The sequence below is a fragment of the Sus scrofa genome, chromosome 1, assembly GCF_054392235.1.
Source record: "Sus scrofa isolate SSC_HxYL_T2T_F1_AM1 chromosome 1, Sscrofa_HxYL_maternal_Yorkshire_Landrace_v2.0, whole genome shotgun sequence".
In the NCBI taxonomy this organism is placed as follows: domain Eukaryota; kingdom Metazoa; phylum Chordata; class Mammalia; order Artiodactyla; family Suidae; genus Sus; species Sus scrofa.
This window is the reverse complement of record NC_139383.1, coordinates 271301405-271327206: the sequence shown is the minus strand read 5'-3', so window position 1 is coordinate 271327206 and position 25802 is coordinate 271301405. Positions and strand designations below refer to the sequence as shown.

The 25802-nt window shown below is 47.6% G+C and overlaps 1 long non-coding RNA gene across 1 annotated transcript in view; it reads left to right on the top strand.

The window, feature by feature from the left end:
* The window catches only part of LOC106507017 (uncharacterized), a 446650-nt gene that overhangs the window by 10813 nt on the left and 410035 nt on the right, over positions 1-25802 (top strand). The window contains exon 2 of the long non-coding RNA XR_001302677.3: positions 1620-1713. This is a non-coding gene — a long non-coding RNA (uncharacterized LOC106507017). The remainder of the gene's footprint in view (positions 1-1619; positions 1714-25802) is intronic.

Sequence of the window (25802 nt, the reverse complement as noted above, 5' to 3'; positions counted from 1 at the left end):
CTCACACAGAGGCCTGGCTCCGTGCCTGCAGTGCGTGGCTAACAGCAGTAGGCTCTGTGTTTTTGCTCTCTGAAGCCTTTGAAATGTTCTCCGTGTCTGAGGAGTGCTGAAATCTCATCAGGAGGTGGCCGGTGTCCGTCTTTTTCATCCATCCTATGAGGCCTGGGTGCGCCCTGTTCTTTGAGGCTGTAGCCACTCCTGGTATCAGCCCCCGGACATATCACCTGGTGATGTTCCAGTGCCCGGGGCTGCTGTGGCTATTTGCATTTGTGACACAGAGCCTGGAACTTCTCTCCTGCAGCGGCCACTGCTGTCTCCAACCACAGTTTCCTCTGTCAGTCCATCGGTGCATTGTTTTTTGTTTTTACTTGAAACATTTTCAAATAAACACAAAAGTAGAAAATAGTGCAACAAGCCCCCCCCCCATGTCCGTATCTGGTTTCCACTGTTATCAATCTTTTTTCTCTATTGGCTGCACTCGCCCTTCTCTCTTTTTTCCCCTCTCTCTGTTAAATCAGTGCTGTTTTCCTTTTAAATCAGTGCTTCTTAATATTTCATGTGCTAAGAAATCACCTGGGGATCTTGTTAAATTTCAGATTCTGGTTTAGTAGGTTTGTGATGGGGCCTGAGAATTTGCATTTCTAAGTTCCCGGTAAAGCGGCTGATCCCCAGGGCTGCACCTGAGTGGCAAACCTCAGACATCAGCTACCTTAGTTAGTCCACACTGCTAAAACCCACAGAATTTGTGACTCTCAAATCATTAAATGTGCACACATGCATCTGCTTGGTTTACATGTTGTTCTGTCCTTTTTCTTCTACTGAATTATATATGTTCCTTAAATTGGGGGGGGGGGGCTGGCACCTCTGAATCTTGGAAGGAGCGTCTTCCCCCGTCGTTTCTCCCACAGGACCTTCTCCTTGACCTGAGAAGATTAAGAACTGCTTCTCTCTGCTCTCTTTATTTGCATTCCCATGTACCCAGCAACATTATTCTATTCACAGCAGCCAATATGCTGAAATAACCCAAATGAATGGAAAAAGAAAATGTGGCATATACATAAAGTGTAATATTATTCAGTCTTTGAAAAGGAAATCCTGCTGTTTGCGACATGGCTAAACCTAGAGGACCTTATGCTAAGTGAAGTAAGCCAGTCACAGAGGAACACACGTACCTGTGATTCCAACTTACATGATGTGTTTAAAACAGGTTCATAGAAGCTGAGAATAGAGTGGTGGTTACCAAGGATTGGGGGGAGGGTGAAGTGGGGAGTCTGTCATTCCACTAGTATAAAGTTTCAATCATGCAAGATGAATAAATTCTGGAAATCGCCTGTAAGACAAAAATCCTGTAGTTAACTATACCGTATTGTGCACTTAAAAATGTAGGAGGTTAGAGATCCCAAAAAAAAAAAAAAAAAACCACCACCAAAAACGGGTCAAAAAAAAAGGGATGCAAGAAGGCTTTTAGAGGTGATAGATCTATTTAGTATCTTCAATACGGTGACATATCATGGGTGCACGCATCCTTCCAAACTCATTAAAATTGTGTGCATTAAATAGGTGAAATTTTTTAAAAAAAATTTTATTATTTAATGAATTTTATTTTATTACATTTATAGGTGTACAACAATCATCACAACCAAACCCTACAGCATGTCCATCCCAAACCTTCAGTACATCCCCCCACCCAGCAACCTGTCTCATTTGGTACCGGTAAGTCTTTCAAAGTCTGTGACTTAGTAACTGTTCTGCAAAGAAGTTCATTGTGTCCTTTTTTTAGATTCCACATGTAAGTGGTAGCATTTGATGTAGGTGTCTCATTGTCTGACTGACTTCACTTAGCATGATAATTTCTAGGTCCATCCATGTTGCTGCAAATGCCAGTATTTTGTTCCTTTTAATGGCTGAGTTATATTTCACTGTGTATATATGTATCACATCTTCTTTAGCCACTCCTCTATCGATGGCCATTTAGGTTGTTTCCATGTCTTGGCTATCGAAAATAGTGCTACAATGAACATAGGAGTACATGTGTCTTTGCGAGTCATGGTTTTCTCTGGATAGATGCCCAGGAGTGGGATTGCTGGATCAAATGGTAATTCTATTTTTAGTTTTCTGAGGAATCTCCATACTGTTTTCCACAGTGGTTGCACCAATTTACATTCCCACCAACAGTGTAGTAGGGTTCCTTTTTCTCCACACCCTCTCCAGCATTTATTGTTTGTAGACTTTTGGATGATGGCCATTCTGGCTGGTGTAAGGTGGTACCTCAGAGTGGTTTTGATTTGCATTTCTCTAATAATGAGTGATGTTGAACATCTTTTCATTTGTTTTTTGGCCACTTGTATGTCTTCTTTGGAGAACTGTCTGTTTAGATCTTCTGCCCATTTTTTGATGGGGTTGTTTGTTTTTTTGGTATTGAGGGGTAGGAGGTGTTCATAAATTTTGGAGATTAATCCCTTGTCAGTCGATTCATTTGCAAAGATTTTCTGTCACTCTGTGGGTTGTCTTTTCGTTTTGTTTAGGATTTCCTTTGCTGTGCAGAGACTTTTAAGTTTAATTAGGTCCCATTTGTTTATTTTTGTTTTTATTGTCATTATTGTCAGAGGTGGATCTGAGAAGATGTTGCTGTCGATTATGTCGATTATGCTGGAGAGCGTTTGGCTTTTTAAAGCTGAATTCAGCTGCTAAAAGAACCAAACTACTTCTCTCTCTCTTTTTTTTTTTTGTCATTTCCTTGGGCCTCTCCTGAGGTTCCCAGGCTAGGGGTCTAATTGGAGATGTAGTCACCGGCCTACACCAGGGCCACAGCAACATTGGATCCCGGCCGAGCCTGCAACTTACACCACAGGTTGTGGCAGCGCCAGATCCTTAACCCACTGAGCAAGGCCAGGGAATCAAACCTGCAACCTCATGGTTCCTAGTCGGATTCGTTAACCACTGTGCCACACCTGGAACTCCCCAAACTACTTCTCTTGCAGCCCACAAAACCTCTCTCTTTTCTCTGGATTGCCTTGCTCCAGGCACAGCTCTTTTTTATTCTGCCTTCAAGCACCCGGTCCCAGAGTGTCGGAGGGGGCGTGGTTTTGGGGGGGTTGAGTGTAGAGCAGGGGGCGTGGTTTAGGCGGTGTGGCGGAAGGGGGTGTGGTTTGGGCAGCGAGGGCCTGGGCGGGGCAGTCAGGAGCCTCCTGTTTTTAGACACTCTTGCTTTGGTCTCCCCTTAGCCTAATTCTGGAGCTGGCTGCTCTGTCTCCACTCTGCACTGCCCAACCAGGCTTCCCTGTTTTAACAGGCCAAGCGAGGGCTGGGGAAGAAAGCTGGCTCCATCATGAAGGAGATGAAATGTTCTCTTGGAAACTGGCTGTACCAGTCCAGACCTGAGAAGGGACAGCAAGGGTCACACTTTCCGTCCCCGTTCAGATCCAGTGGCCCACCCATAGGGCTCTGCTAGGCAGCTCTGTCCCCTGCCCTGGCTGAGCTTCCACCTGGCCCAGGAGGTAGCATGGATCTCTCTGCCATTCTTTGCGGTGCTTGGGATATAAAGAGGCTTGGGAAATATTTGGTGAATAAATGAGTGTACTTTTAAAATCTTCAAGAAACAGGGAGTTCCCCTTGTGGCTCAGTAGGTTAAGAACTGGACATAATGTCTGTGAGGATTCAGGTTCTATCCCTGGCCTTGCTCAGTGGGTTAAGGAACCAGCATTGATGCAAGCTGCAGCATAGGTCGCAGATGCAGCTTGGATCTGGTGTTGCTGTGGCTGTGGTATAGGCCTGCATCTGCAGCTCTGATTGGAGCCCTAGCTTGGGAAATTCCCTGTGCTGTGGGTGTGGCCCTAAAAGGAAAAAAAAAATTATTCAAGAAATGGTTTGGGACCTCTGAAGAAAATTGCTGAATAAGCGAATGAGAATACTGTTCAAAATTCAGAGGATGACAAGGTCTCTGGGAATTGTTTTCTTTCCATCCAGAAGAAAATTTTAGAATCTTGTGAGGACTGTCCTGTGAATGCAAGGAGAGGGTGGCTTTTATGAAATTACAGTAGGGGAAGCTGAGATGAAATGAGATGAAATATAAAGAGAGAGGGATGAGATAAGGAAGATTTGCAAGGGACTCAAAAGGCGACAGAATCATTACAGTGTCCCTGGAAGCATCAACAGCCCAATCGACTTGATGGAAAATCAAATCAGCGACGTGGAGGACCATCTTCCGAGACTCCCTTAGAAGTCAGAATTAAAGGATAAACACAGAGGAGATGGGACAACAACAATACAATGGCGGTTCTTGAGGCAAGAGCAGGACAGGTGGCACCATGGCAGAATTTAAGGATAGGCTGTGTAGATCCAAAGGGTCCCCTGCTTCCTGGCCAACCCAGTGGAAGACCTACACTGGGCAGGCCCTGGGTAGTGTGCTGAATGACAAGGAAAAGGATCAGAGCAACTAATTTTCAAGGATCGAGGCAGGAAAAAGCCACACCCCTGAGGAGTGACCCAGCAAGGAGCAAGTCAGGGTGGCTTCAGACTTCCTCTGAAACAGACCTGCCATCCAGAGTCAGGGCCCAGTGATTTTCTATTCTTCCAAAGAATCTTTCTCTTTCTCTCTCTTTTTTTTCTTCTTCTATTATAGCCATACCTGCAGCATATGGAAGTTCCCAGGCTAGGGGTTGAATCAGAGCTGCAGCTTCTGGCCTACACCACAGCCACAGCAACACAGGATCTGAGCCACATCTGTGACCTACACTGCAGCTCTTGGCAATGCTGGGTCCTTAACCCACTGAGTGGGGCCAGGGATAGAATTCACATCCTCATGGATACTAGTTGGGTTGGTAGCCCACTGAGCCACAGTAGGAACTCCAGGGATCTTACGTCTACAAAGGCAAACTGTTTCTGCATCTGTAAGGCAGGGTTAGTAACAATCCTTCCTTGTGGGTTTGCTAGAGAACTAAATGAAATAGGCACGGATTTGGACACTTCGAACTGCGCTCACCTCTGAGATTTTCATTTGTTCTGATTGGCTCTGGTGCTCTTGGTAGCTCTCAATACATGAAGATGCCGACTTTGCTGGCACCATTTGGAGGCCTCCTGGACATCCCCAGATGTCCAGAGGGTCACTGAACCCTGGGTTTGGAACTCAAGGTTGAGGTCTGGGGTGGAGACAGTAGGCTGAGGGGGCAGATTATACCCCTAAGCAGGTCGGTCTGGTGCAAGCGGAGGTTGAGGAGGACCATTGTTGTGATGGGATGGGCAGAGGGGGTCCTGGGGACAGTCTGAGCCCAACCCGAGGTTTAACATGTGTTCTCTTCTTGGCCACAGAGCCTACCTGGCTGTCAAGTTCCAGTTTTTACTTGACCCACGATCAATGTGTCCTGTGAAAGTTCTTCTGCCAGATGGACAGGCTCTGGAACCACCCCCAGTCCTTGCCCACTGCAGGTGGACCTCCCCCAGGCCCATCCCATGTCCAGAGAGGAGGTCACTTCTGGGTACCCCAGGAAGCCCCTGACTTTTATTTGGGATCAATTACTGATAGCTCCCCTCTGGTCCATAAGGATGTCTCCCTGCTCCTTCTAGATCAGGGAAGACTAATTGGGATGAAAATGTTCAGTGTTTGAAGATGGTATGATTAGGGAAATGTACAAATTCAATTTTTCTCGGCCAGATTCAATTCTGCTCTTATCAGAGACAGAGAAAACGCCAGTGTAATAATGACTGGGGAAAAATGACTTAGTTTCTGGTCCTTTAAGTTTCTCTCAGGGCAGACGCTTCCTGGGAGCTGAGGCCTCTGGTCTTGTCTTGCTGGGGCTATAGGAAGGGCCAGGGGTTGGTGGGGCCTCCTTTTCTGATCTTTTTTTTTGTTGTTGTTGTTGTTGTTGTTGTTGTTGCTGCTATTTCTTGGGCCGCTCCCACGGCATATGGAGGTTCCCAGGCTAGGGGTCGAATCGGAGCCGTAGCCACCGGCCTACGCCAGAGCCACAGCAATGCGGGATCCGAGCCGCGTCTGCAACCTACACCACAGCTCACGGCAACGCCGGATCGTTAACCCACTGAGCAAGGGCAGGGACCGAACCCGCAACCTCATGGTTCCTAGTCGGATTCGTTAACCACTGCGCCACGACGGGAACTCCTCCTTTTCTGATCTTGATATGTCAATATCCTCTTTTCTGAACAGCCTTTGAATGATGCTACAGGCAGAGCTTGGAATATAATGGTGAAGTACATTATGGGAAGAACTCATCCCTCTGCCTGGCTCTGAACTGGCCCAGCTTTGCACCCTTCCAGCCCCCTGAGGGTCCAGGGATGAGGCTGAGCACCTGGTGGCAGCGCTCTGGGCTGAGGGGAATCTGGGGCCAGAAGCATCGCATAGGACTGGGGGAGGGTGCCTTGGCCCCCAGCTCATGCTCCATGACTGCTGTCTGTTTGTCCTCATACTTCCTCCACTAGCAATGTCCCTTCTCTCTGGCTCCTGCCGACCTCTTACCCATCTTTCTGAGACAGCTCAGAATGTCTGCTCTGATGATCAAGCCATCAGTGGCCCCAGGCAAAGCAGGTCACCTCTGCTCTGTCCCATGATAGCTCTGCATCACTGTTCTCTTCCTATGCATCTGCTTTTCTCAGGGAAGCGCTAGTTAGATCTGAACTCAGGCCACTTCTGTCCCTTCTAGCAGGGGCCAAGCTCAGCCTTAGAAGGAAAGAGGCAGACTTCTTTCTACAACCCTAGCCATGTGGGGGACCAGGGACATCCTCAGGCCAGCCCCTTTGCGTCTCGTGATCATGGTCCCCTCTGGCTGCAGGCCTGGCCAGCCAGGGCCCCAGGGTAACTGCTAGAGTGGACTGATGGACGTAAAGGCTTTGGCTTTTGGAGAGGGGTAGGGCTCCTCTCTTGTGTTCAGGCCTCTGAGAAAGGACAGGAAAGCTGACCCAGGTGGCTATGGCATGTGGCTGGTCCCTGGCCTGGCCTCTTGTTGGGGGTGGGTGGCAGCGCCAGTGGGGTACAGAGTGTGAGCCCAGGACCGGCCTTAGCTCTCCGGGTCTCAGTTTCCTCATCTGTAAGATGGGAATGTCAAAACGGGCCTTTCTTGCAGGAATGCTAGAGGATTAAGTGAATCTCCATGTGAAGTCCTCAGAACAGTGCACAGGCCAGTGCTCAGCACGTGGGCCTCAGCAGCAGGCAATGTTTGGATTTTTCTCTGCAGAGAGATAGAAGCTGCAGGAACGATCTTCAGGAGGGAATGTGTGGGATTCTGGGTTCAAGCAGTGTTGCTTTGGGCCCAGAGACGCAGTGTGCTCTGGGATTGAGGAGGGGGCGCAGGCACACGGCTGCTTTCTGGATCTGGGGGGTTCTGAAACAGAGTCAATCCTCAAGGAGCACTTACCCGCCACAGAGCACATTGGAAGCCCATTTGTAACAATCTTTATGAGAACCTTGGGGTCTCGCAGTAGCACTGGAGACCCATCTTGCAGATTGGGAAGCTCAGGAGACCTGATCATCAGTGGGGGTGGGGTTGCCACCAGGACGCCTGCACAGGTTAACCAACTTCAAAGTGCCTGGGGCATTAGCATGCCACATCTTTGACTTCATTTCATATTCAGCCAGGGGTCCTGGCTGCTGTTAGATTCTGCTCCTCCAATGAGCTGGTGACACTCAGTCCATGAGCTCCAGGACTGGGATTTGTCCCTAGGCTACCCTATTCTTTCTTCCAAGCCACCAGGTGGCTTAAGGAGAAGGGTTGTGGGGCTGATGGGCATCCCTCCCTCCCACCTTGCCTGGGGACCTGGGAACTTGACAGGAGCACCATTCTTTTGGCGAGTCATGTACCTGGATAAGCATCAGCGTCATTTAACACCGGCCCTGGATCATCACTATGGCTCCGTGGCTTTGCGTCTTTTGAAATTTAATGACCTATGAATGATACCGGATAATTTGCAAGTTTGACATAATCAGCGCTGGCCAATTCCATTCAATTATTTGTTAATAAACACCAGGAACCCCCCCAGCTGGAGTTTTATGCTTCCAAATTTGAAAGAAAAAGCTGGGAGGCTGGATAGCCTGCAATACCTGGATATTTATAACGAACTTCATTTTGGCAGGCCTGGTGACACCCAAGGTTTACTTGCTGTTCATTTGCATTGTGATTTTTTTTTTCAAAAAATAGTAATTATCCACCAAAGGTCAAATATTTGATTTATCTATATAATTCAATTTCCCAAAGGCCTTTGGGATTCAAATTAACGCCCTTGTAATATCTTCATTGAAAAAGAAGATTAATTATGCTTACATGGAACTTAATTTGGCTTATCAGACCTTTAATATGGCTGTGATCGTGAATGCATTTAAATTTAGGATTACGCGGTGATCCCGGTCCCGTATTTGGGAGACTTTTAATATTTGTCATTATTTTTATGCATATCATTTTCCCTGCCTGCTCAGGAAAATTAAAATGTCGGTTCTGAAAGAAATAAACATTATGTATTGACATTGGTAATTATGTTTTGGTATTTAAGGATGCATAAAAAACTGCACACAGGGCCTCAAATATAAATTTGCAGTTAATACCCTTAGACAGAAACTGGAGCTTTGACTTGACTCAGTAAATTGGAAACAGGCTCTTTCTGGGGGCACTGGGATCTAGGCATGTAGCTTTATCAGCCTTCAAGAGTGTGCGAAGTTTTAAAGGGTCCCAGGAACTCTGGCTATAGGGCCCAGAGGCCTGGGGCTTCTCTTTGTCACCTAAGTGCTATATGATGATGGCCATGAGCCCCCTCTGAGCCCCAGGGTCCTATCTGTGAATGGTGATCCTTTTCTTAGGGGTTCTTACTCACTAGACTGTCAGTTCCTCAGTGGCAGGACAATACCTTATTTAGTTTTGAACTTCTAGATCTGTGAGCACAGTGTCTGTTACATAAGGGCAATGTATCAGACTTTGACCCCTAATGAAGGCTAGTGTGGTCTTGGAGATAGTAGGGAGTTTGAGTTGGAGTTTGGCTCTATATAAGTTAGTTATTGCTGCATAATAAAACATACCCAAAACATAGTGATTTAAAAACTGTTTATTATTTTTCAAGACTCTGAAGGTCACCTATGTTATTTTACTGATTTGGGCTGGACTGGTTAATCTTGGCTGGGGTTGTTCATGTATCTTGGGTCAGCTGCTGGTTGCCTCGGGGCTGACTGGTCTAGGACGGCTGTGGAAGTGATACTTCATGTATTTGCTCATTCTCTGGCTGACTAGCCTGGGCTTGTTCTCATGGCAGCACAGGGGTTTGAGGGAGGAAGCAAAACCATGCAAATGGTTTTTCAGGCTTCAGCTTGCATCTGGTTTGCTACTGTCTCATTGGCTAAAGTAAGTAATATGGCCATGCCCAGAGTTAGTGTGGGAGGGGCCTACAAAAGGTGTGGGGGGGCTGCATGGGGAGGGGTGCTCAGGGAGCTTTAGGGAGGCGGCAAAACTTGGGGCCAGCAAGGCAGTCAGCCTACCACAGGCTCCATCTTGGCTCTGCCACTTATTAGCTCTGTGAGCAGAGGAATGAGCCTTAAAACGCTGTCTTAGTCTCTTCATCTGTCCAAACTGGCAGAGATGCGATGAGGTTTAAATGAGACAAATGTATTTTAGGTCTTTGGCACCAGGTGCATGGTGGCTGCCCAGGATTGCTTACACCTGAATGCTCAAGGATAAATGCACAAAGCTGAGCATTGCAGGTCTGTTTATAAGTGTGGAAAATCAGAAACTACCTAAATGCCCATCAGACAGGGCCTAGGAAAATAAATCATGGTACACTCATGTAATGGAACACTTTTTAGCCTTTCATTCAGTAGATCAATATATCAGCGTAGAAAACTGTCCATCACTGTTGAGTGGAAAACAAAGTTTCAGCACCATGCACAATGTATAATGCCATTTCTGTGTGTGTGTGTGAAATGTCAGCTGAATGTTTATCCCTATTTATAGAGAAGCGTCTGGAAAACTATGCTCCAAACCCAAGGAGTAGGATTTAATACTTCTAGATGGCTTGGATTTTTACCATGAACAGGCATTACTGAGAATGTATTGCATTTTTCAAAAGAGAAAAAGCAATCAGGGAAAAACGTTAGGCAAAGCACATAAAAAATGATGGCTGTGAGGTTCTAAGTTATTTGAGTGATTGATAATAGCATGTAACAATACTAAAAATAATAAACAAAGATAAAAATAGTGACAGTGACCGGTTACTGAGGACTTACTTGGTGCCGAGTACATCACGTCCTGCAAGGTAGGTGGACCCCTATTTTCTAGGTGAGGAAACTGAGGCTCAGAGCAGGAAAGTAACTGGCTGGCCTGGGTGAGAGTGAGTGGTTCCCCCGGCATTGACCGTCGGACCCCTGTCCCCCAAGGAGAGGCCACGCCATGGTGGTTTGTAAAGTACCCATCAGAAGAGCTGAGTGCGGGAGTTCCCATTGTGGCTCAGTGGGAACTCAGAACCTGACTAGTATCCATGAGGATGCGTTTTCGATCCCTGGCCTCCCTCAGTGGGTTAAGGATCCAGCGTCGCTGTGAGCTGTGGTGTAGGTCGCAGAGGCGGCGCGGATCTGGTGTTGCTGTGACTCTGATTCCACTGCTAGTCTGGCAACTTCCATATACTGTGAATACAGCTCTAAAAAGGCAAAAACACAAAACCCCACAAAAAACAAAACTCCAAAACAAACAATAAAAGAAGTGCTGAGTGTTTCCAGATATAGTTTCCCGGGCCCCACCTCTTATCCAAGGAGCCATTCCTCTTTTGAGAGGGACCCAGGAATCTGTATTTTAATAGGTGTCCACAGGGATGCTGGGGCGGTCAGTCTGGCATTCAGAAACCGTTGTCCTAATTTCCTTTATTTTGTCCAGTGTGGCTTGGTTGAACTTTACAATACCCAGGGAAATGAGCAGAATGTAGACTGTGGCCATCATTGCCCATTTCACAGATGTGGAAACTGAGGCTGGGAGAAAGGAAGTCACTTGCTCAGGATCTTGAGCTGGGAAAGGGGATGGAAGCCCTGGCCTGGCTCTAAGCCTGTGTGCCACCCAGGTGGGCTCGCCTGGGGGGAAGGTCTTTCTGAAGGTGACAGGGAAGGAGCGATGTTCCTGGATGTCTTGGCTTGTGGTGGCCAAGCTCCCTCTTCCCAGTGCCCCTTCTGATGGCATACGGTGCCAGACCCCCTGTGGCCCATTCCTCTGCCAGGCATTTGGAGGCTGATGCCAGGGTGGAGCTGTGCTGGGATTATGGGCTTTACCGGTAGTCTCCTGGGGGGAGCCCTCCCCAGATGATCCCCAATATCCAGTAAATAAAAATGGGGGTGAGAAATGGGCCCTAATTGGACCACTTCCTCCTCCCTCCCCTCCTGGCTGCTGGAACTCAGCATGCTCTTTCTCTCTTCCGCTTTTCAGTTTCTTGCTGCTTGGCTTTTATTATCGATTTCAGGGGAATAGGTTTGCTGGGGAAATGATAAAAGGTGGTGGTAATCAGAGAGCTTCGAACTTCTGTCGTTGACCAAGCAGGTGCCCGAAGAGGCTTTGCCTGCCTTCCTGGCCTTCTGAGCAGGTGGGAGCCAGCTGCTTTGGGTCATGGGCTTAGGGACACGGGCTGGACTGGCAGGAGGCCCTGCGGGCCTGGGAATGTCTCCTGTATCCCCCCAAACCTTCTGTCACCACTGCCTCTGCCTCAGGTCTGGGGCCAAGCGATGCCTCCTGGTTTCTTCCCTGGGACAGGGTCGCCTTTGTTGGCAAATCCTTTGTCCCCCGTCCCCCAACGGGCCTCTCAACTCCCTTCTGACTCCTGAGGATCTGTTCACAAATTTCATTTTATTTTATTTTGGTTTTTGTAACAGATTTATTGAGATATATGCCGTACAATTTACCCATTTAGAATGAACAATTCAGTGGTACAGTTGAATGGTCTTCTCCACGTTGTGCAACCTCACCCTGTCAATTTTCAAATATTTTCATTTTTTCTTTTTAGGGCATCACCTGCAGCATATGGAAATTTCCAGGCTAGGGGTTGAATTGGAGCTGCAGCTGCTGGCCTATGCCACAACCACAGCAACACAGGATCTGAACCAGGTCTGCAACCTACACCACAGCTCATGGCAACGCTAGCTCCTTAACCCAGTGAGTGAGGCCAGGGATGGAACCTGAGTCCTCATGGATACTAGTTGGATTGGTCCCTGCTGAGCCATGAAGGGAACTCCCATTTTTGAATATTTTCATCTTCTCTAAAGAAAGTCCATTGCCTGTTAGCTGTTACCCTAGGTAACCACTAATCTACATTCCATCTTTGTAGATTTTCCTATTAGGGGCCTTTCCTATAAATGGAATCACATAGTATGTGGTCTTTGGTGACAGGCTTCTTTCACTTGGCATAATGTTTGCAAGGTCTGTCTGTGTTGTGGCGTGTGTCAGTGCTTTGTTCCTTTTAATGGCTAAATAGTATTCCATCATATTGATAAATGGGTAAATATGTCATCATACATTTTATCTTGTAAGAATTTTTTCTTTTTATTCTTCCAAAGATTTACCAATCAGCAAATGCAAAGAATACAAGAGATCATTTCTGAGAAATTTTCATCAGAATAATATCACAGAAATGGGAGAAATGCACCAGACTTTCCATGGCAGCTTGCTTTGTAATTGCCAAAATGAGGAATAACCTAAATGCACAGAAATAGGGATCTGGCTAAATAAATTATGGCAATCCATATGTCATGTGGAGTTATAGTCATTGACATGAAAATCTTTCCTTGACATATAGTTGAGTCAATTACACAATCTCATTTTTATAAAATTCTACTTTCATTTTCATGCCTGTCAGGAAGAATTCTCACCAAAGTATTCACAAGAACATTATCATGATTTTTATTTTGGAGGAAAAAAATAAGGAAATGAGAACTAGGAATAAATAAGGGTAGCGACATAAGATATAGCCAAGGGAATATTTGTTCTCCCAAGTGTGTACTGGGGAGTCATCTGTACCTGTGGAAAGGTCTTCTGAATTAGCCTTTCTTGGTGAGGACTAGAAAGCTGATGGCCTGGATGATCAGGTTTATACATGGCTTCGAGCTCCCTGGCAGCCAAAGCAAAGAGGGAAACAAGCATCTACAACTTGTTTGCCATTGCCCAGAGAAGCCTGTTCCTGGGAAAGGCCTCTTCCTGCTGTGATGGACAGCATCCTCCATGCATCTTCTTGGTCTGTGGGGTCTCGGTGGGCCACCTGCAGGGGAAAGGTGGGAGGGGTGCCCTCATGGGTGCCCACCCCTTCTCTTGCTCATCCTCGTGGGTCTCATCATGCCTTCCTTGCAGCCAAGGAGGCTGAGAGGAAGCATAAGTTGTCTGAGCTTATGGAGTTGAATGAGCAGAGCAGGAAACCTTCCCAGGGCTTGTGGTTCCAGAGGCAGGGCTCTTGGGACCCAACCCCCAACCTTGCCACATGGAGCCCTGGTCCCAGGCAGCCTGTCCTTGAGGCCCCAGCATGCTTGCTCTCTGTTCCTCAAGGCCTTGGTCTTCTCCCTTTACCCTGCATCCTTACTGCTCTGTGACTTGGGACAAATTACTTAAACTCTCTGGGCCTCAACTTTCTCATCTGCAAAGTGGGGTAATAGCAGTTCCTCCTCCATTGCTATGGTGAGAAGGAAATTAGCTAATAAACGTGGAAGGTGCTGAGGGCCATGCCTGGTCCCTAGGATACACTCCCTGTCTTCCTGAGTCTAGTTTAGTCCCCTCCCGCTTGTCTTTTTATCATCACTGGATTTTTCTAAAACGCACCCCTGAGAATGACTTTTCCCTTTTCCTTTGAGGACGTCCACTCACATCAGCAGGATTTCTGTGGCCTTGGGTCCAGGTGGCCTTCCCCATGTCCTCTCTTCTGACCACCCCTCCCCTTCTCTGCTCCATCCTCCATCCGTTTCCACAACTAAGTTTCTCCTTTTCTCACCCGTGGCCTCTGCTTGGCCCGCTCTCCTTCCTCCCTTCCCTCAGCCGATGCCTCCTTACCTTTTGGGTAATGGCTTAGATACCACCTCCTCCAGGAAGGCTTCCCTGATCCCCCCAGCCCTCCACTGCACACCCCCCTCCACTTCCCCGCCACATGGCTCAGGTTTCGCCTGCACCCTTCGGCATCTCCTACCCCCCAGAATGCAGAGGGCAGTTACCCTTAACTTGTTCATGACTCAGGTTGTTTGCCTTATGAGCCAGTTGAATATTGGATGAATGGCTGGCGAAAGAGTGAGGTTTGGTGGGAGGAGGCCAAGCCAGGCTGGTGGACTCAGGTGAAAGAGCAAAGGCCTGGCATGTTCTGGTTCACGATATGGGCTGACCATGCTGTGCACACGTGTTGACACTTCTGTGTTGTGGGCTTGACTATCAGCCCCATGCGAAAGTTGAGGAAATTGAGGTACGTGGTTGAGTCACCTGCCCAAAGTCCCCAGCCAGTGAGCCGTGAGCTGGGACTCACGCCCTGATGTCTGACTCCAGATCACAGGCACCAGTCCCTGTGCCCTGTCTGCTCCCAGGCTACAAAGTGGAGAGACGGATAGGCTGTCTGAGAAATTAAGGCTTGATTTCTCCGAGTCTGCTTCTCTCCCCATCCTCACTGCCCTGAACTATCACCTCAAGACTCCTTCCCTATGCAAGGGCTTTCTGAGGGCATCATGGTGTCTCTGGCAGCTGACACGAACGTGGGCCTCAGGGTTCCAGGCTTGACCCTGTCACTTGCTGGCTCCCATGGCTGCTCTCTGTTGTTCAGGGCTAGTGTGTGAGACCAAACTTCTCTGAGATGCGGGACAGAGTGTGGCACTGTAACCTGGGTGCTGTCTCAACACTTCCCAAAGCTCCCTATTATCTCATGACACCTCAGTGGCCCTCCTGGGAGCTACACGTGGCTGGAGTCGTTACCTCCATTCTACACCTGAGAAACCTGAAGCTGAGAGAGGGGCTATGACATCAGGGATGAGGCAGGAGCAGGTGCAAACCCAGGCCTTCGGCTTCCTTCTGCTGTGGGGAGCTGGAGTGATGAGGGAAGGCTTGGTGAAGAGGGGGCACTTCTGTCCGGGTGAGACCTGGGCATGTTGGGGAGGAACAGCCTGGGCAAAGGCGTGGCCTAGGAAACTGCAGGATCTGGGACTACTTCTGAGCTCCTGGCCTGGCTGAGGCCGGGTTGGGGGGTGAGGGAGGAGGCTGGAGAGGCAGACGGGGACTAGATCCTGGGAAGCCTTGCAAGTCAGGCCAAGGACTGAACTTCATCCGTGGGCCACAAGGTGCTAGTGATGGCTTATCAGCAGGAAAGAAGCTTCACCCCAGAGAGGATGAATCTGGGAGCCGGGAGGATGTTGGGCATCTGCTGCTATATCCCAGCTAGGCCAGTGGGTGACAGAGGCTGGAGTAGAGGGCACGCTCCCCTCCTTTGTCCTCCATCTGACCTTGGCAGGGGCTCCCCAGGACACAGTCCCGTTCAGCTGGCGCTCTCAGCCTCAGAGGTGGCAGCTGGTGAAGGGCCCTCCCTGAGAACATCCGGGGATGTTGGGAGGATGGGAGGGGGGCTGGAGTGGGGGATTTAGGGGCTGGGGGACGCCCGAGGTGGGAGGAGTGGCTGCCACCTCTGACTTCCACAGGGGGTCAGTATAGCATTAAAGTTTGTCCTGACTGCTGTCGCCGTGCACACCCTGATGGAGGCCCTTGGGTTCAGGAATCTGGGTCAGTTAGTTATATTTGGAACCCTGGTGGGCAGGTGCCCTGTCAGGTGGGCTGGGGGATGCAGAACCACTGGAGAATCAGTTTTGTTTGTTTGTTTCCTTGTGTGTGTTGATTTTAGAGTTTCAGAAGGAGAGCCGGACTGAGAAAGCCATGTTTCTGGAACATGGAGACAACCAGGCCTGTCTCTGCCGTGTGTCCCTGCTGGGTGGGCTGACTTGTTCGCTCGCTCGCTCATCCCAGAGCCTTTCAGTCTCTGCTTTCACCTGGGAAGGTGGGGTCCATCTGGAGGGTGGTTCTATGCACATGACAGATTCCAGAATCCCAGGAAGTCTTAGAGTTGACCTAAGATTCCGGGTGATCCTGCACGTGTTACAACCCTCTGCTTGGCTGTTGAGAAAGTTGAGAAGCTGAGACCAGAGAGGTGGGCTCATCTGCCCAACGTCTTGCAGGGAGTTAGCGGCACAGCCAGGGTAGAATCTTTGTCTCCAAATGCCACCTGGATCTGACTTCTTTCCGTGGCACCAGCCAGGGATGTGATGTCATCACTGAAGGAGGCTCGGGTTTCCAACAGCAGCTGTCACTTCCAGTTACTCAGCTGGTCATTTCTCAGCTGGTGCTCAGAGAACTTGCAAGGGTGGGTCCTGCCCCCTCCATCTCACAGGGGAGGAGACTGAGCCTGGGGGAGGGCAAGGTCTTGCTCCTTAGCCCATAGGTGAAGGTCAGGTTCCTGATCTCAGGCTTGAATTCTTCAGCGCACCGGTGCTCCCAAATGCACATTAAAAACTCTTGGGGAGGGGGGAGTTCTTGTTGTTGTGGCTCAGTGGTAATGAATCCAACTAGTATTCATGAGGACATGGGTTTGATCCCTGGCCTCCTTCAGTAGGTTGAGGATCCGACATTGTCATGAGCTGTGGTGTTGGTTGCAGATGCAGCTTGGATTCTGCGTTGCTGTGGCTGTGGTATAGGCCAGCAGCTGCAGCTCCCATTCGACCCCTGGCCTGGGAACTTCCATATGCCATGGGTGGGAGTCTTTTTAGACGAAGAAAAGAAAGAAACTCTTGGGAGGGGGAGTTCCCTTGTGGCCTAGTGATTAAGGATCCAAAGCTGTTAGTGTCGCAGCGCAGGTTCAGTCTCCGGCCTGGGGACTTCCTCATGCCCCAGGCATGGCTAAAAAAAAAAAAAAAAAGAAAAAATCTTTGGGAGCTTCTTTGAAATGCAGGTCCCTGAACCCCACCTCCAAGGATTCCAATTCTAGGTTTGGGGTGAGGATTGGGGATCCATTCTCTAAATAGACTTCCCAAGGGCCTCTGAAGCGGTTTGTTGCGGATCACATTTGGGGCTCTCCCAGTCATGTTCTAGCACTTCTCAGACTTTAACCTGTATATGAATCACCTGGGCATTGTGTTCAAACGCCCACTCGGATCCGAGGCGAGGCGGGGGTCTGAGACTCTGCATTATGTCTAACAAGCTCCTAGGCGATGCTGAGCATGCTCTGAGGTCTGCTATGGTTGAGACCATACTCAGGCCCTGGGCACGCACTCAGGGCAGGTAAGTTGCACAGCTAGCAGTCCTCACCCCCTGGGCCCTCCCAGGAGGACCTGATTTTTTTTTTTTTTGGTCTTTTTGCCATTTCTTGGGCCGCTCCCGTGGCATATGGAGGTTCCCAGGCTAGGGGTTGAATCGGAGCTGTAGCTGCCTGCCTACACCAGAGCCACAGCAATGTGGGATCTGAGCCACGTCTGCAACCTACACCACAGCTCACGGCAACGCCGGATCGTCAACCCACTGAGCAAGGGCAGGGATCGAACCCGCAACCTCATGGTTCCTAGTCGGATTCGTTAACCACTGTGCCACGACGGGAACTCCCTGAATGTTTTATGGTATCATGTCACTTTCTGAAATTTTCTCTAACTTTACCACTCACCTGACCTCCTCTGTATTCCCTACATCAAAGGCGAGGGGAACCCAACAGAAGAAGGAAGAAAAGGCAGAATTCAGAGTTCCCCTTGTGGCTCAGCAGGCTAAGAACCTGACACTATCTCTGTGAGGATGCGGGCTCAATCCCGGGCCTTGCTCAGTGGGTTAAGGATCTGGCATTGCTGTGAGTGGTGGCACAGGTCACAGAAGCGGCTCAGCTCCTGCGTTGCTATGGCTTTGGCGTAGGTGGGCAGCTGCAGCTCTGATTGGATCCCTAGCTGGAAACTTCCATGTGCTCTGGGTGCGGCCCTAAAAAGAAAGGAAAAAAAAAAAAAAAAAAAAAAAGCAGCACTCTCACCACTATTTTAGAAGAACCCACACACCTACCACAGTTGGCGCATCTCTCCTTGCTGTCGCGAGAGCTTGGGAGGGATGGGGACTGTGGGCTTCTCAGGGAAGCTTGGATCACCCAGTGACATCGTTCCTCTGTTTTCCATACCTTCCCAAGATTATTTCTTACCCCCTTTCCTGAAATCTTGTGTTAATAGTTCCCTAAGTATTTTTAATTAGATTTTTCAAGCAAAAGAAAGTTTCCAAAGTTAATTAAAAGTTGCCTCGCTGTAATTGTATAAAAGCAGCTTTTGCTTCTGAAAATTAAATTCTTATAATTAAACTCCTCTATCCGTTTAAAGATTTCGGTGGAATGTTTATTGTTCGTTTATTATGAAGACACCTTGGGAAGGATGCTGCTTTCTCAGCCAGGCATTGGTCCATCTGAATGATGATTTCATGCCCCCGGAAAGAGAGATCAAATCCTGGGTTGGCCCAGGGGTGTGTGTGAGTTTGCGCCCCAATCCTAGTGTCCTCTGTATGATAAATCACATCCTGACTCGCTTATATGTGCAGCCCCCTCCCTCTGCATCCCTCATTTGCATCAGGATTGCCCATGTGACTTCCTCTGGCCAATAAGCAGAGGAGGAGTGGCTTCAAGGAAGACACTTCAGGAGCCAGCACTTGGTTTGCCACACTCATCTCCTGTGTCTCTGCCGTTATAACTGACATTGTCCCGGATGGACAGAGGCTGCCCTGCCAGGGTGGGACCCAGAGGAAGACAAAGTGGATCAGAGACAGGGCTAACCAGGAGGCCTCCCAAATTCTGTTCTGTTACTGACCTCTTTGCCAGGATAATGCCTAATTCCTTGACTCAACCTAGATGTCCCTTTGGATAAATATGAAGCCAACAAAACAGGATTCTTCATCCTTCCTAGGAGCTCCAAACTGTTGCCAGGCTTTGTCATCTATAAACACCTATGGGGTGACGCCTAACTGGGTAAATGCCAGGGTCCCCTTAACATTGACTCCACTGAAAATAGACTCTGGGTCTTATATCCGTGTACCTATTTCCAACATAATGGCACACTCATACTTACTGAGTGAACAGCTAAGCTTTGGTGGTGGGGGGTCAGACAGATCTGGATCCACACCCCAGTTCCACAGCTTACTCTGCACATGATGATGGGCAGATCATGTAACCTTTAAGCTTTAGTTTTTTCATCTTTAGGGTGGGTCCAATGGTAAAGCCTACTGTTGCTTCCTGGTCCACACCCCACCTCTGCAGGGGCCCCACATGCCAGAGTGATGCTGAGGACAGGGGAGTGATGTAAGCTGTGGGCTTCCCCAGTTCTTCCCTACATGGAGCCCCAGGGGATGAGCATCTGCTTCTCTCCAGACTTGACTGAGGAAATTTGCGACTTGCTTCTGGGCAGCGATGCTGATGAGTCAACCTGTGCTAGGCCACTTGGATATACAGCTCCGTGATAAATTGCTCTCACTAGCGCCAGGAGGAGAAAAACAGGTCAACGAGACTTGGAAGGTAAATCTCCTTAGGCTGGAGGCTCACATAGGCCATGAGCCACAGTCCTTCCTTACATATCATTTATTGTCTGTGGCACTGCCCTCCCAAACTTTGCTTCAGATCTTTTCCTAGGGTGCTGCTAACTCTACCACATTTGATTCCCCTGAGTGGGAAGCAGAGTGAGGGCTTCTGCCAAAGATACCTAAGTCCTAATCCCCAGAAACTGAATATGCTGTGTTACCTGGCACAGAGGGATTAAGATTAGAGATGGAATTAACATTGGTGTTCAGAGCTTCAAAGAGGAATATTACCCAGATGGCCCCCATAGTATCATGGGGTCCTTAAAAGTGGAGAAAGGAGGCGCAAGAGAAGTCAGAGTTAGAGAGATGTGGAGATGCTGTGTTGCTGACTTTGAAGGTGGAGGAAAGGACCACAAGTCAATGGATGCAGGTGGCTTCTGGGAGCTGGAAGAGGCAAGGAAAGAGATTCTCCCTTACAGCCTCCAGAAGGAAGGCTGATCCGCAGACACTCAGCTCAGTGAGACCAGATTTTAGCTCAGTGAGACCCGTGTCAGATATCTGACCTCCAGAACCGCAAGGTAATAACTAATTTGTGTGGTTTGAAGCCACTAAATTCACGGTAACGCGTTAAAGAGACAAAAGGAAACCAATACATCCCACATTTACTGTCCCTTCATTTCTATATATCCCTCCCCTTATTATAAGGTCATTAGCATGAAGTGGGTTTTCTCTTTCTGGGACACCAGGGAGAGTAGTATTAGCGGGTGGCTTTGATGGAGGTTTGTGTCTTTCCCAAGTGGGCTTCCCTCTTGAGATGAAAATAAGTAACTGTTCCCCAGTTCTGCATGTTCCCCCCCACCTCCTGGTTTTATCTTTCATCTTTCCGCTTCAACAAGATCTGTGTGGTCTGCAGAGTTTCTCCTGAATTTACCAACTCCTGTTGTGGCTTTTTTCTAAGTATCCTGATATTTTCCCATCTTCCTAAACCGCAGATGCCCTCTGATCAATACTTTACATTTAATATTATCCCATTTTCCCCGTGTCTTTTTACATGTTTTATCTCCCTTTTGAAAGGAACTCATCTGTGATTTTCCTCATTTATTTCCTTCCTTCCTTCCTTCCTTCCTTCCTTCCTTCCTTCCTTCCTTCTTCCCTCCCTCCCTCCCTTCCTCTCTTCCCTCCCTCCCTCTTTCCTATTTCTCTGCTACTATTATGGATAAAGAGTGATGCTCTGAGCTATCATAGCTCTGTACACTAACAACAGACAGTACCAACTCTCCCGATGCCCCACACTGGTTCCCTCTGTGCCAGGCCCAGAAGCAGCACCCTCTGACCACTGGCAACAGCCCTGACCTACTTTATCTCGTTGTTCTAGGTGTTGCTGTCCCTCGGTGTATTTTTAACTATTATGTCATATCCTCTAAATTTAAACTTTCTCATCACCTGCTACCCAGAGGCTGACAAACTTTTTTGTTTGTTTCAGTTTCATTTCAATGCACTCTGAAGGATCAAGAGTAAAGTTCTGACTGAAACAATCCAAAAAGGTCTGTATTCTGGGACAGAGGATAAACCACTGGCACTGGCTGCTTTGATTTTAATTTCAACTCTTGTACTAACCCTCCCCCCCACACCACATAGCTTTGCAAATGCTACATTCCAGTGGTGGGGAGCCAAGGCTTGGGGCAATTTGCCCTCAGGTTGAAGTTCAGATGTGCATAGACGCTCTTCAGTATCAAGGATAGAATCTCTGAATGTCTAATCAAGATGACAATCAAAGGCTGAAGAGAAATGAAGACAGATGTTGAAGGTTTTGTTTCAAATCCTCTCCTAGTTTTCTCCCTGGAACTCCAAACATTAATTTTTTATTTATTTTTTTTGGAGAGTTGAAAAAGAACATCTTTAATGCTTTATAATGAGACAGAAATGGATACTCTAACCACTAAGGTTATTTATATATTGTGGACATATGGCAAATGCATGGGCAGGTGAACAATGAAATCCATCAAGACCCCCCCTCCCCCCACCGCCGAAACAGTCCGTTCAGCCCCAAAGATTATCTGTATGGGTTTCTTTAGTTTTCTTCCTCTCTGTTCCCAACTTTTAAAACATTGTGGCAAAATCCGTGTCATATGGAATGTGCCATTTAAATCCTTTTTCAGTGCACAATCCGGTCGCATTAATTACATTCACAATGTTGTGCAGGCCCTCACCTCAAACAGAAACTCTGGACCTTTAAGCCATAACCCCCCTTCCCCCTCCTCCTGGTTGCCTCTGATTGACTTTCTGTCTCTATGAATGTGCCTCCTCTAGAGATTTCATGTAAGGAGAATCATATAACATTTGTACTTTTTATGACTGAATAATGGTCCCTCGTGTGTGATTACCACACTCTGCTTATCCATTCATCTGTGATGGACCCTTGGGTTGTTTCCAACTTTTGGTTATTGTTGGCAATGCTGCAGTCAGCATTATGTACAAGCATCTGTTTGAGTCTCCATTTTCAATTCTTTTGGTTACATACCTAGGAGTGGAACTACTGGGTGACATGGGAATTCTACGTTTGACATTTTGAGGAACCACTAAACTGTTTTCCACAGTGGCTGCACTGTTGAACAGTCCTACCAGCCATGTACAAAATGGAACCACAGCCTTCCATCTATTTCCTTTTCCTCTGTCTTCCCTTTTGCAAGAGCCATTGTTAACGCTATTCCCCCTCACCTTCCAATTTCTTAGAGGCCCTCTAGTATGCACTTCTAAAAAACAGGGTTCTGGGAGTTCTCTTGCGGCACAGCAGGTTAAGGATCTGGTGTTGTCACTGCAGTGGCTCCAGTTGCTGCTGTGGTGAGGGTTTGATCCCTGGCCTAGGAACTTCTACATGCTGTGGGCATGGGCAAAAAAATAATAAAATGAGGGTTCTATTGTTCTTTTTTTTTTTTTTTTTTTTTTGGTCTTTTTATGGCTGCACCCTTGGCATATGGAGGTTCCCAGGGTAGGGGTCAAATCAGAGCTGGAGATGCCAGCCTATACCACAGCCCATAGCAATGCAAATACGAGCTGCGTCTGTGACCTACACCACAGCTCACAGCAATGCTGGATCCTTAACCCACTGAGAGAGGCCAGGATCAAACTCAAGTCCTCATGGATACTAGTCGGGTTTGTTAACCACTGAGCCATGACAGGAACTCCTCTAATGGAGTTCTTACCAAAATTTTTTACCAAAATTATTCACCAAGATTGGCCCCAAGCATGAAAACATACAAACTCCCACCTGGAAAAAGCAACATCTCTGATTTCATGAAGCTCTCATGTTATCAGTTGAGCTGGGCTCCCCACGAACCAGCCATAAGAGATCCAAGTACAGCTGGATTATGGCACATTTCAGTCCAATTCCATTTTCATTTTACAGATCCCCAAAGACCAAATAATTCCTAGGTAATTTTGGCTTAGTCCCAGGGTTTTTTTTTTTTATTCCAACCTAAAAGTACAAATGTTCAATAAGTAGTAGTCATAGGAAATTTTAGTGCAAACACTCCAAAGTTTAGCATGAATTAACACGTGACAGGTCTGGCCTTGCAATTTTATGTTCTAAGGTACTTGCAAAATCACCACAGAGATAAAACCCAGAGTCACTTTTGAAAAGGATTCAGACTCACAGGCAACACAAACTAAAAACAATCGACCTCAAAGAGATTTCTCTTCTTTCCACTTAGGAGGAATCGTTCAGATCTTGTGTGGGATTCAGTGCATCAGTGTGTAGAAAGCACACAGTACAGGCAGGTATGCAATATCTGGATGAGTCATTTAAGACCGAGCCCATCAACAGCAAGGTCCTACTGTAGAGTGCCGAGGCCAGTTCAGCAGGATGGGGCTGAAGAAAGGGTGCTGTGGAACTTAAGGAAAAAAATTAACATAAAACAAGACACAGAGACATTTATCTTAAGTAAAGGTGGGAACCGAGAGACTCAAGGTCTCAGGGACCAAGAGCCCTGCCTCAAGAAACCACACCACTTTTATTGTGCTCTTTAGATGAGATCAAGTGAGGAGGGGCTATGGGTGGATGACATAGGGTTTGTTTACTATTATATAAGTTCTTTTACTATTTAAAAAGCCACTTAGCTGGTAAAGGTTAAGCTCTTACTCTGACCTCTAGGCACAGGATTGTTTTTCAAACAGGAAGATGGGATAAAGTAAGGCAAGAAGATGGGATAAAGTAAAGAAGGACAAGATGGAGTTTTCAAAGAACCATGTCTTGTGACAGTAGAGCACAGGGAATGATATTCAATATCCTGTGAAAAACTATAATGGAAAAGAATATGAAAAAATATGTCTGTGTATAACTGAGTCACATTGATGTACAGCAGAAATTAACACAGCATTGTAAGTCAACTCTACTTCAGTGAAAAAAAAAAAAAAAAAAAGGAAAGACTAAGCCCCAGTACAGATTGGGAAACTATGGAGCAGAAAGGGTGTGCTCAGTGGAAACTCAAAGCTAATTAGTGGCTGGGACTGGATGTGACTTAGGTTCCCTAGACCCCAGTTCTGGGCTCTCTCTATTTTACTGGCCCCCTACCTCCATCATCAAGCCAGCAATGGATATTTATGCAACACTTGCCACAGGCAAGACACTGTTACTCATCAATGGGGAGGAGTGATCTCTAGATGTAATCCCAGACTATCCAGACATAGAGATTGTATGTTCCAGCAAGGATTTACCATGTGCTGAGTTAGAGATGCAGGACCCAGTGTGGGAGGGGTAAGTATCTGGGAGCTCATGGAGTGGGGAGGTGACAAGTGGGAGGACTCTGAGTTCTAATTAGATAGACCTGGGTTCTAATTCTGACTCTGTCACCCTGGCTGTATGATTCTAGTTACTTAGCTTCCCTGATTCTTGATTTCCTCACAAGATGGCTGAGACATTGTCTGTCAGGGGTAGGTGTTTTGTGACTGTCAGTCCTCTCTAAGCCTCAAGTGGGGACATAGTCCAGCAGACCAGGATGAAGTTCTAGGGGATGGAAGAGCCATCGTTTCCAATATGGCGGGTGATGCTATTTGTGCCCTGGGCTGGTATTGATAGGGAGGAAGGACAGAGTCTTGTATGATGCATGGTTTTCAAAACCTGTGCTTGTTTGGGTCATTTCCAGAACATTCTGGAAACCGAAGCCTGGGATGTTTGGATCTCAGGATCAAATGAACTGTTTCTAACCACGCCATGGCGTTCCTATTGAATGCCTTCTTTCTTTTCTTCATTCCTCCCTCTCTTCCTTTCAGTGACTTTAGCTGAGCACCTCTTTTGTCTTAGGCCTGTCCTGGTTAATGGGGGTCATGATGGAATGAGACCCAATACTGAATGGGACACAGGTAAAGAAGCAGACACCTATCATGCACCCTGAGAGGTACTGGGTTTGAGGAAATCCATGACTCCATGGAGCTTGTTGAGGCCAGAGGGAACTGGGGGAGGGGGTAGGCATCTCAGAGGCTTCTGAGAAGATGTGGGGCCCAGGCTGCAGCCCCAAGGGGGCATCATAATACAGCCTCTCCAAGTCCCTCAATTTAGCCGCCCCATTTCTCTGACTCTTCATCCTCAGGCCAAGTCTGGGAAGTAGCTCTCAGCCAATTGCATTACAGAGTCCCCAGCAAGCACTGGCAGGGGGCCTAGAGCAAAGGAATAAACCTCACACCCGGCCTGACACCCAGCAGTTGGTTCTCTGGACTGGGATTCTGCTTGGGGCATTGGTTTCATCTACATTCTTCTGAAGTTGGGGCCGTTTTCTTCCTTCTCTCTAAATCTTATGTCATACCTTGGAAAGCTCAGGGCCCCATTGGTCCCCAAAGTCCCTTGGGTTAAGAGATGCAGAGACTTGCAAGCTTGGCTGGGAGGGAGAGGGAGGAAGGGGAATCTTGTGAGTTGCCTATGTTTATAGCCTTTTTTTTTTTTAAACTTTAAAAAATGATTTAAGTGAAATTAATGTAACATACAATTAACCATTTGAACTGTATGATTCAGTGGCATTTAGTGCAGTCACAATGCTGTAAACATCCGTTCAGCATCTCTAAACATTTTTATCACCCCCAAAGAATACTCTGTACCCATTAATTAACTACTCCTCATTTTCCCCTCCCCCTTAGCAACAAGTCTCTTCTCCATGTTTGTGACTCTGTTTCTGTTCTGTAGATAGGTTCATCTGTGCCTTAATTAATTAATTAATTAATTATTTAGGGCTGCCTCCAAGGCATATGGAAGTTCCCAGGCTACCGGTCAAATTGGAACTGCAGCTGCTGGCCTATGCCACAGCCTCAGCAATGCCAGATCTGAGCCTTGTC